The sequence below is a fragment of the Ptychodera flava genome, chromosome 1, assembly GCF_041260155.1.
Source record: "Ptychodera flava strain L36383 chromosome 1, AS_Pfla_20210202, whole genome shotgun sequence".
NCBI lineage: Eukaryota > Metazoa > Hemichordata > Enteropneusta > Ptychoderidae > Ptychodera > Ptychodera flava.
Genome location: NC_091928.1, coordinates 4,395,240 through 4,406,728, shown reverse-complemented (window position 1 = coordinate 4,406,728; position 11,489 = coordinate 4,395,240).

The following is an 11,489-nucleotide window of genomic DNA, read 5'->3' as shown; positions in this document are numbered from 1 at the left end:
GACGATGATCCTCTTTTTTGTTTAGTTTGTTTGTTAAAATTAATCAGAGCAAAACATATGCAGAAATAAGAAAAATGACAATATTCCCTAACACGTTTTAGGCATGCTCTGTGCTGAAATCATCGAAATGACTGGTGTGTATAGTTAAAATTGGCGGGATAGGGGTCCTGCAGGACCACCTAACTCGAAAAGTAGGATGGAAACTTCCATTTTTCAGTGCTTTTTTGTTGATATAGTTGATCAGAGCACAACATATGCAAAAATCAGACAAATGACGATATTCCAATACAGGTTTTCGGCTTGCTGTTCATTAAGAACATCAAATAATGACAAAAAGGCCTTTTTGTAGTTGACATACGCTTGGGAATGGGTACTCTGGGACTCCTACCTCAAAAGGGACGGGCGCCCCCTTTTTCTGTTTATTTTTGTTTGCAAAAGTGATCAACACAAAACGTGCTAAAATCAGAAGATTGCATAGTCCCTTGCATGGCATGCTCTTTGCAGAAATCATGGATAATGACATAGAGAATGCCGGTCGGTAGTTCAAAAAGCATGGCGTAAGGGTACTTTTGGACCCCCCTTACTCAAAAAGTTAGACATTGACCCTGCCTTTGCTAGTTTTTTTGAGATGATTGATCGGAGAGCACAGCATGTGTAAAAATCAGAATAAGTGACAAAACTTTTAAACTTTTGAGTGACCCCCGCCATGATAATGTCGTTCAGGTCATGTCTGTTAATATTCATATATTCAAACTAACAATTTACCATTACTGATCACAAATGATGAATCCGTAAATTAGTTTTTCCCATCAGTTAGACAACCCCAATTTTCGAACAGTGGAGTTAGTGCTATGATTATGAACGGACCAGTTTTATGAAAATAAATTTGTTATCGTTGCAGCATTTCAGGGTCAGTGATCTCTTACATCGCTCTTGCTATGCTGGCTCAAGAAATACAACTTTTTCCCTGAATCTCATGTTGGTAAACCCTGTATATGAGAACACAATAAGACCTGTTGGCTCCATATCAGGAAGGGACTTAATCACGAGTGAAAACTTGTAATATCCCGGCATCCCCTTACTTTTCAAATTGTGAACTTCTCGACCTGGACGTCGTGTAGTGAACATTGTGTTCTGAGTTGAACTTTTGTCTAACCTTTGTTTCTCTTTTATTTCGGTTCAAACCTGTTCCACGTCTGGCACTACATTACGATCAAGCCTACATTCTGAGAACTGGTTTGGTTTCAATTTAGCGTCAAGAACACCATCAACGATTCCACGATTGTGACACCAAGAATAACATCGGTAAGTGTTGTGTATAATCATCACCAGTTCTAAGACCATAGATACAGGTGATACTTTCATCAAAATGTGATTTGGTCACATGGAGTGTCGTTACTTTATCAACGTTGTGTACTTCTATATTACTAGTAAGTCAATGGTTTATATTCCTCTGAGATGTTGAAAACTCGTCTGAAGGAAGATTGTCATTACAATAAGTATCACCCATTTGATCTGAGAATGATTGTAGTTAAAACATGTACACACAAACCTGTTCACCAAAATTCCCTGTAAACAGGCCAAAATTCACAACTGACAATAATTGGTTTGGGTACAACCACCATACATGACGAAATATATGATATGCCAAGTTCCGGTTCTTGTGACGTCATGGCCATGTGATCGAAACAGAACCGCTGATTCGTTGAAAGTTCTGTGACAGACCAATCACATGCACAATGATCTACAAATGCGCCATCAAGGTTCCACAGTACAATGGACAGTGGAGAATAAGGAATATGTGTATGTGTACATCGTCACGAAAAAATACTGCTTTTCGTTCGTCAGAGAAATCGCAAGTTGGAAATCTTTTTTCCTGGTTACGTTTCAAAATACAGGAAATACAAGTGAATATGACGAATACTGAAGACAGCAATAGAGAGAGCATCAGAGGAGATGGTAAAATGCCAACAAAAACTAAAGATAAAGACGGAGGTGAAATTACAGCGACCGAAAATCAGCTTTGTAGTGAACGAAAATAAACGGAAAGGGCAAACATTCATTCGTGAGGAGGACCCAACAACTTACACACGAACAGTTCTTGCCGTGGAACGTACCTGTATTTTGGCAAGTTTGCACTTTCCATTTACAGTACCAGATCATTTATGAGTATCATAGTCTGATTTTCAAATTTATGAATTTATCCATCAGGCTGACAACAAATCTATGAAATCAGCAGGATAAGAAGATTTAGTCGGCCTGTCGGAAGATTCTTCCTCCGTCTGTTTAGAAGACGGCAAAGACCACGCAGCAGAAGAGATGGCGATGATAATGTTACAGTAAGGCCAGAAAGAAAAAATAAATTGTTCATCGGAATCGCCGCTTCTACTTTGCCCGACTTGGAATTTTTTTTTGATTTCGGCATTTTCATACTTTTGCATTGCAAATACTTAAGTACCGCCGCTGGTGACGCCCTACACTTCGTCGGGTTTTCGTGGGCATGTGGGATTTTAATGAGACTTCCACGTGTCTGCACTGAGCTCTGTCAACACGTTGTTGCGACATCTGAATTTTGCAAATCACGACAAAAACTGGGTCAATTTTGGCTGAAATTTCTGTTTTGTCAAGGTTAGTACACCATGACTATTAGTTTGATCGCCAGCATTCGACGTGATGGCCAACAGTTAGTTCCAAAGACGCTGTTCAGTGTTTGTCCTGATAAAACGTTTGGTGATCTGTTTACCAAGATCGTGACAGCAGACGATGGGCGGTGCATCGGATTGAATGAAAATTGCATCGAAAGTATAAAAATTTATGACAATGAAAAAAATATGGTTGCGTTGATGTTAAAGTTCGATCTGAGTTAAAGTTCGATCGATGTTATTGTTGAGAAATGTAGTGTTGAATTCAATAACCAGTATCAGTGTATCTTGTCTGAGATATTTCTGGTTAGCCTAAAAGGGGAAAAGATTATTTTGCCTTTTCTGCATCACGGCAAAAAGTCCGAGGGACCTTTAGTCTGAGAGAAAAAAAAAATAAAACCATTTTGATCGCCGCTCCTGAACCTTGGTCCAAAAAATCCCATGAACAAGATTTTATTTCTTCTCTGGCCTAAACTACATTGATCATGCATATTATTTCACCTTTTAATGTTTATGTATACATCCCATCATGAAAAGCAACACATGAGGATCATTTCAGCGAAATGACTATTTTGTATTTGACGAAATCAATACCTGACCAGGTTTAATACTCCCATTGTGTGCACCTGTAAAAACTGTATGCTTTTCGTTTGCAATATTGATAATCTGCTAAATGACATGAATGTGTTGTATCATAAAAGAAGTTACCTTTTTACAGTTCAGTTCAGTTCAGTTCAGTTTATTTCGGTACAGGGCCTCGGCCCATCGTACATCTTTGTTACGAAATATACACAAAAGGAGATGGTCAGTGACACAAGATACATAACGAAAACAATACATTACAACAAGCAAAATAGTCAAAAAAGAGTATTTTAGTGAATTATGTTTATGTTAATGGAGCAACAATTGATTCTCGTCTAATGAAAGCTTTTCTTAAATAAATTGAAAACTGACAAATTCTATTGACACTCTGTGTTGAAAGCATTTCTACAAGTCTGTCTTCTGATGGATGTTCAATTACTATTCTGGGTAAGTATTTGATTCTGATATCATCATACAAAGAGCAAATAAATACAAAGTGAAATTCATTTCGATAACAGAAATACACTTAACATTTTTACAATACATGCAAACTCTCTGTGCCAATGGAAATTTTAAATGACGCCCCACTTCAATATTTAATTTGTGATTTGAACAGCGAAATTTAGCCAAAACGCTTTTATCGTAAGTATTAAGACAACTTAAATATTTCTCAGGCTCAAGTAGTGACTTAAACTTACTGTAGAGATTTAATTTTGGTGACATTATTATTTCATTATGCCATTCTTGCTGACAACAATCTTTTACTCGTTGTGAAAATAAATACAAGAAATGCTGTGTATTTCCAACTTGTTGGTCCAACCAAACAACTCCAAAACCATATCTAAAAAGGAGATTTTTGACATGTGTAGCCCAAGTAGTTCTACCTGCATCATCTAAACGTTTAAGCATATTGTAACAAGCTTTAGGGTATCTAGTCTCGTTCATTTCAAGCAATTTTAACCAAAAAATGATACAACGTTTAAAATAAAAACAGCATAATGGTAACCTCCCACACTCCCCAAGAACAGCTTGATTATTTGCATTGCTATTAACCCCTAATAAAAATTTACAAAACTTTAATTGAACACGCTCAATACATTCTGAAAATTCAAAACCCCACACTTCGCTCCCGTAACAAACAGCCGGTACAATTATTGCATCAAATAGTTTGAAAGCGCTAGCAATAGACATTCCCCCGAGTTTACGAATCACAGATTGAATTGAGTAGAGACTCTTTACACCTTTTGCAGCAAGATTTCTTTTTGCAGGGGACCAGGATAACCTGGAGGAAAAAATCAATCCCAAGTAATTGTAATGTTTCACAGTTTCAACTTTTTCGCCATGAAAACTCCACTTCTCATAGGCTCTCAAGTACCCTCCATTACGAAAAACAACAATTTTTGATTTAGACAAGTTTACTTCCATGGCCCAGTGTTCACAAAATTTCTCCAGTTGGTTTAATTTGCGCTGTAGTCGAATCGGTGACTCAGCTGCATCAGAAACATCATCTGCGTACATGAGAATACCTAGTGATGGGAAATCCTGATTTATATAAATGCCACCTGTAGATTCATTATTCATATAGTTTGCCAACTCATTTATAAAAAGTGAAAATAAAAAAGGACTGAGCATACAACCTTGTCTTGTACCAACCTCACAGTTAAAATATTCAGTAAGGCCTTGCTGACATCTTATACAAGATTTGCCCTGCGAGTACATGGAACGTAATACAGTCAACACTTTTCCGTGAATCCCATACGAAATCAGCCTGTGCCACAACATGTCGTGATTGACTCTGTCAAACGCTTTTGAGAAGTCGACAAAAACTACATAAAAACGGCCTCCTCTGATAGAAATATACTTTTGTACAAAAGCTTGCAAACAGAAAATTTGGTCGATTGTGGAGTAACCTTTCCTGAACCCTGCTTGTGCTTCAGTAATAATATTGTTTTCAGATGCCCATTTAACAAGTCGAGTGTTTAAAATTTTTGTGAAAAATTTGCTGCATACAGATAACAAGGAGATGCCTCTGTAGTTGTTTACATCTGTTGTAGACCCTTTCTTATGCAAAGGACATATATACCCCTTACCATTCTTCGGGGTAAACACCAGAGTCAAGTATGATATTGAAAAGTTTACAGAGCAATGGAACTAAAATATTTACAGAGTGTTTAAATATTTCTGCAACAAAACCATCTGGACCATATATGAATATATGTGAATATTGAGTGATAATTGAATTAGAGTCCAGAGTGTCAATGATACAAATGCGGGGTACATATTCACAGGCTGTGTTACAAGGCAAGCTGAATACTGGACAGTTCAACACGCTGTAGGAAGTTGAACAAGAATGCAGTTGTATAAACTAAACAAAAATATTGTCAAAATTATCAAAGTTTATAGTTGATGCCCCGCTACTGCCTACTGGCAGTGTCACTGTCACTGCATACCAGTAATGACAGAGAAAGTTTTGACAATATAGTAGTTGAAGAAAGTTCAGGTCATGTAACGCTCATGACAGTGAAACATACTTGTACTACACACGAGCAGGCCAGAAAGCAACACATGGAAGACCAGGATACATGGAAGTTATCTGGCATATGGGAATAATCAAATATTTCAAATATTAAAGAAAACAGATAGGGGTCACCATGCTTGATTTTCTAAATTTTCACATTCTCATCGTAAAATAATACAAAAGTAAAACGTTGTACAGTGAAGACTCTAATTTAAATGGAAAATGTGTGACTAAATAGAATTATTTTTAATTTTACCAAATTTACCATTATTACACCAAAAATTTCAGAGATTAAAACGTTTATTTGATGGAATATATTAACCTCATCAATCAGTATTGTCAATTTTGTAAAACTTATATGTAACATCCAATGTAGGCAGGAATTCACAATTTGCACATACTCCAATGATCCTCATTTTGTGTGCTCTTCAGCAGGTGCTATTGGCGTTGACAGATCGAGTTGGATAACTAAAGTCGGCTTGACTGATAAATCAAAAAAGTCCACTGATGTGTTTAAATATAAATCAATTTAAGAACTTGCCTTAGGAATATGGCTCTACAAACTGCTAATAACAAGTAGTGTTGAACATCTGCGAGCAGAACTGCCCAATACATGTTTATTTGTTCTTTGCGTGCATCCCTAATAAATATGCGGCTATATGAAAATTTGAGGGAGTGGACTTGAAACTGTTTGGTCGGTGATTGTGTACGGAGCTGAAGATAACAGTTCAATGGTCTACAACACAGCCACCAAACTTTGAACTGTGTCTATCAAAAGTTTTTACTGTGTGCTGTCAATGTATTACTTCTGAACTTTGCTCATGTTGAGACAACGTGGCCAGTGTGTGTCAGTTTGGCCGGATTTGTATGCCTGCCGAAATCACTGGGTCAAATCAATGTACGCACTTCGTACAAGATTAGGGATGGTCATATTGTTGAAAAGACGGCCACGCACAATTTGTAGTGAGTAACCCAACATCACTAAGTATATAATATTGAGGCGTAATTTTTTTCTATGGTTTAATTCTAATAATTGATGTATTGTTTCGGTTCATTTTGTTCAGACCAGTATTAATTATGTGTGTCTCTATGCTTCTCATTGTAGCCCCATTCGTCAAATTTCCTCACATTTCGCTTGGCTTCGATGTACTTCATGGATTACTTGTGACAATTTTGTGTAATTTTATTGGCACTCTCCCTGTGTAAGTTCACATTCCAGTGAACCCCAGGTGTTGACTTAATCATAAATATTTAAATTTTCTCCATTATATTGGCTAACGGGCCGCGGACACTTCCTTTGTTGTAGGCGTTTACCAACGGCTCTGTCTAAAAACAGTACTGGAGCAAGGTCCCTCTATCACTGGAGCACAGTCCCTCTATGTGATTGAGGGACCGTGACTGGAGGTACTGATAACGAGTCATCCATTGCGGACACTTCTGTAAAAGAGTACTTATGATACCTGGATTTCATTGTCATTCTAGATACTTGCCTGGTAAACTGTCAATTGTCGAAGGTAAGCAACAAGGTTCCAACAATTGGTACGGGACAAAAAGTAGTGTAAAATTAGCATATACAGTACATTTATATAGCTTTCATGAGGATAATAGGAGCAGTTATTAATGCAATTGGCTACATAGTTAGTACACGGGCATGATCGCTTTTCGTTGGATGAGCGACACGAAAATTAGTTGCTTTCATTAAGGGAGCCTTCAGTTATTATGAGGGGGTGCGGTGGGCCAGAGGAAATTGAGGGTGGTCCGTCCCCGGGGGTCCATCATGTAAAATATGACACTCCGCCTGATGTCCCTTTCTAAAATTTGACCCTCCCCTCAAACTCAAAGTTTGAAATGTGTCTATAACCTTGATAGAACTGCTTACTTTGTTATATTACAAATAAAGATATTAAAGGGACATTTGCTGTGACTTTTGGTCATACTTTGTTTTCTTGTTCTGTGTATCAAATGCCATTTCCTGTCCAACTCGCTACAGCATGTTAGTATGCCAAGTATTCTGCTTGTCAACAAAGCCTTTACAGTGTAATGACTATTGTTATCGTTGACAAATGAATTCTAACCCAGGCTTGAATTCAGTTTTCAACAATAACAATGCTGACTGTACAAATATAGGATGTGTTAATAAGTAAATACTGGGCATTTCATCATACCTCAAGGATTTGAACCAGACACTGCAGTTGATATACACAGAACAAGAAATGCTTCCAGAAGTCACAACTATTTGTGGGATGCTCGGTGGGTGTGAACTTTGGAAATCACACAATTCAGACGTGTTTTGATTGATACTGATGTCATGATTTACAAGTTATGCACTCGCTACCAGATCGTGTCTCTTGGAAAATATCTGTTATATCGGTGTCAGTATCACTATCATTGTCACTTTTTGTAGATTCACTACAGTCTGAATCACTGCCACTGTTCAGAACATTGAAAATCATCATCATCATCATCATCATCATCATCATCATCATCATCATCATCATCATCAACATCATCATCATCATCATCATCATCATCATCATCATCATCATCAATTATATGACAACTGTTTGTTTCTGTTTCTGGCAGTAGTCTCTGAAGCATCTTTTGTTCCAAAATTTATCCTAAATGGTTTTAACAGCCTAAGTAGGTGCTGTATATGTCCTTTGTTTGCTGCTATTGATGCACCATTCACAGTTAAAAACAATTATGCGGTTTATTGACACTATGCGAATTGAAATGACCGCAAATGCAATTCTCATAAGGATTGTTGTCAAGTTTCTTTACAAAACTCAGACTTCGCATTCATCATAATCTTAGCAATGTAAAATGCCACCCCAGGCTAAGTGTGTAAAATGTGACCCTCCCCTAGGGCAAGTTTGTAAAATGTTACCCTCCCCAATTCCTCCTACCCACCCCCTCATAATAACTGAAGGGATTTTTTGAAAATCTCCATCCTCACAGAATCAAATGGTTTATCCCTAAACTATTTACAGAGACCACACACAGTTATGTACAGTGCTGTACGCGATGTCAAATGAGGTTAATATTCCCTCAAAATTTGCATACAAACAGCCGTCAACGATACAAAATTTACATAATCATACTCCACGGCCTCAACAGACCCCATACAGACGCGTCGTTGTGTACAAGTCATGAAGGTTGCAAGCTCGAATAGACCATTGGCATCGCAATAAATGTTTGCGGAGCCACCGATGAGCTGTCTGCTACGCTGATGATGTTTGTATAACGTTGGTCGATTGAAGAGTACGTTACTTGCTCTAAACTGTTCAGATCGTGGTATTGGGTTTCCAACCTCACTGATTGAGGAGTACACGTATTATAAATGGAGTGATCGACTCGACCACGGACTCCGCTCAGGGGGCAAAACACACTGACAGGACAAACTAAGCACAGTACAGGGATTGGAAACTGGTCGAGACTGATGACGTTCCGTGCAACAGCTTGTCCTGATTTTGAAAAACCACAAACCTGCAAACGTAGACTAAACTCCGTACTACTGACGATACAAAAACCAGAACTATCGAGGATGTAAAATATCGCTATATTTTAATTGAATGAATTGTTTCATTCTTACTTCGGCTGGTTTCTCTCGGACTGTCCAACATGGTAACGGAGGAACAGATCATACAAATCGTGTAAGTTTACTCGTACATGGCGCAAGATATAGACTGCGACATTGGGGTATCATCGGTACGTTGTTCTCTGTACGTCTGACTATATTTCAATTGACGTGTCAAGTTCATATCATAGTTGGCAAAGAATGAGCGACATATGTGACCTGAAATTGTATCGTCCCAAACACCGAATAGTTCAAGGATGAGTGATAACATGGTTGTTGTTAAATTGAAGAGGCTGGTTGCCTACGCATCGATTTCATGTCTTCTCTGCGCAGCGTTCAGTATTCCGCTGTTTACATACGTGGCGATTTCGGGTGTTGGCAACAACCGCGGAAAGCTTGTCAACAGATTCAAACGCCCAATCATCAACGAAAATGAGAAGATATTCGAAGACAGAGATGGTTGGGTGGGTGAGTCAACTTCAAATGACGTCAGCAAGTGGACAATGCAGGGAGAAAGTCTACAAAAAAGGGACACCAACGCTCTTTACAGCAACCAGAACACTCGTCTGTTTCAGCTTGACCCCGAACTTCAAATTGATGTCCAAAGAGTCCAACATATACATATTCGGGAAAACACAGTGAGCGCCAGCGACCTAGTTTTTACAGTAAACCACCCAGAGAAATGTATGAGGGGAGGGGGGATGATGGAAATAGTCGATTTATTGATTCTCGTCACGTCTCGTGTTAGCAACGCTGAGCAGAGAGATTTGATAAGGAAAACGTGGGGAAATACAAACTTCTACGACGGTAGAAATGTTGTTGTTTTATTTTTAGTCGGCAACCCGAAATATACCCAACATGAATATTTCCATCGAATACTCCTGGAGGATATAAAGTACAACGATATCGTGGCTGGTAATTTTGAGGATTCGTACAGTCAGCTAACTTTGAAGACAATTTTGGGTCTGAAATGGGCCAAAAAATACTGTTCGCTCGCTAGATATGTTATGAAGTGTGATGATGACGTATTACTTCAGCCGCATAATTTACTTAGATACGTGTATCGTGGCAACATCCCAACAGCTGGCGCGTTTGTCGGCGCGTGCGCTAATGCGTCCCGTTCAGCTCCACTCAAAGACACGGGCTTGCGCCCAAAGGACGGCTACTGGCCTTACGCAATCTACCCAGCGTACTGCTCGGGCACTGCGTATCTGATATCCGGAGATCTGGTCCCGAAACTCTTTGAATGTGCCTTGGAAACCAGAGTGTACCGATATGAAGACGTTTTCATGGGAATCCTGGCCTACAAACTCGGTATACCTGTTCTGCGTCACACTGCGTTCCGACCATCCATTGCGCCAGAAGATGCTTGTCGCATCCGTGATCTTGTAGTTTCGCACCATTTGTCAAGCATGGGATACGCGACCAACAGGATTACTCCGGAGAACTATCGCAATCTAGTGTCAAAACTCTGGTGGCGTATTCAGTTGCTACGGAAAGGTTACTCTACGTGTACACCATATGTGAGCGGGCTTGGTGATAAACCCAACAAGGCGATGTATACGGAGGAGATTGAAGTAATTCACAATAAGGAGAATTTTTCCCTTTACATGTAGTATAGACAGGTCACGTAAACAGCGCAGACAGGCCCTTTATTCTATTGCCCACAGTACCAGCTATATCACGTGATTTTTTCAGTGCAGTTTAGTTTCCACTCGCTTCTTTAACGTAACGTTCGAATATTTTGTCTTTGTTTTCTGGGTGCTACTAGGTTCCCCGTTTTGCGGCCATAAACAAACTAGATTATTCGAAAAAAGGTATGGAATTATTTTCATCTCTATTGTTCAATTCTTAAAAAACTTTTAAAGTCATTGTGTCTCGGCCTGTCACGCCCTGCTTGCCTTGTAGTGAGACCTTATTTCACAGTGTTCAGATTTTATTAGCAAACTGGTTTGCAAATAATGTGTTTACAAAAAGCACAAGCTTTCTACAAAGGAAATGTTACAGCATACAGTTGAAATCACTTGTCTGTTAGCGAGAGATACAATTTGCAAGGTGCTACTTAATACCTCACAGTTAAAGTATTTAATGGCTAAAATAAAATGAAATGAACTCAACTTTTGAAAGGGAACAAAAATTGATTTAGAAAGCTGAATTTCCGGATACATTG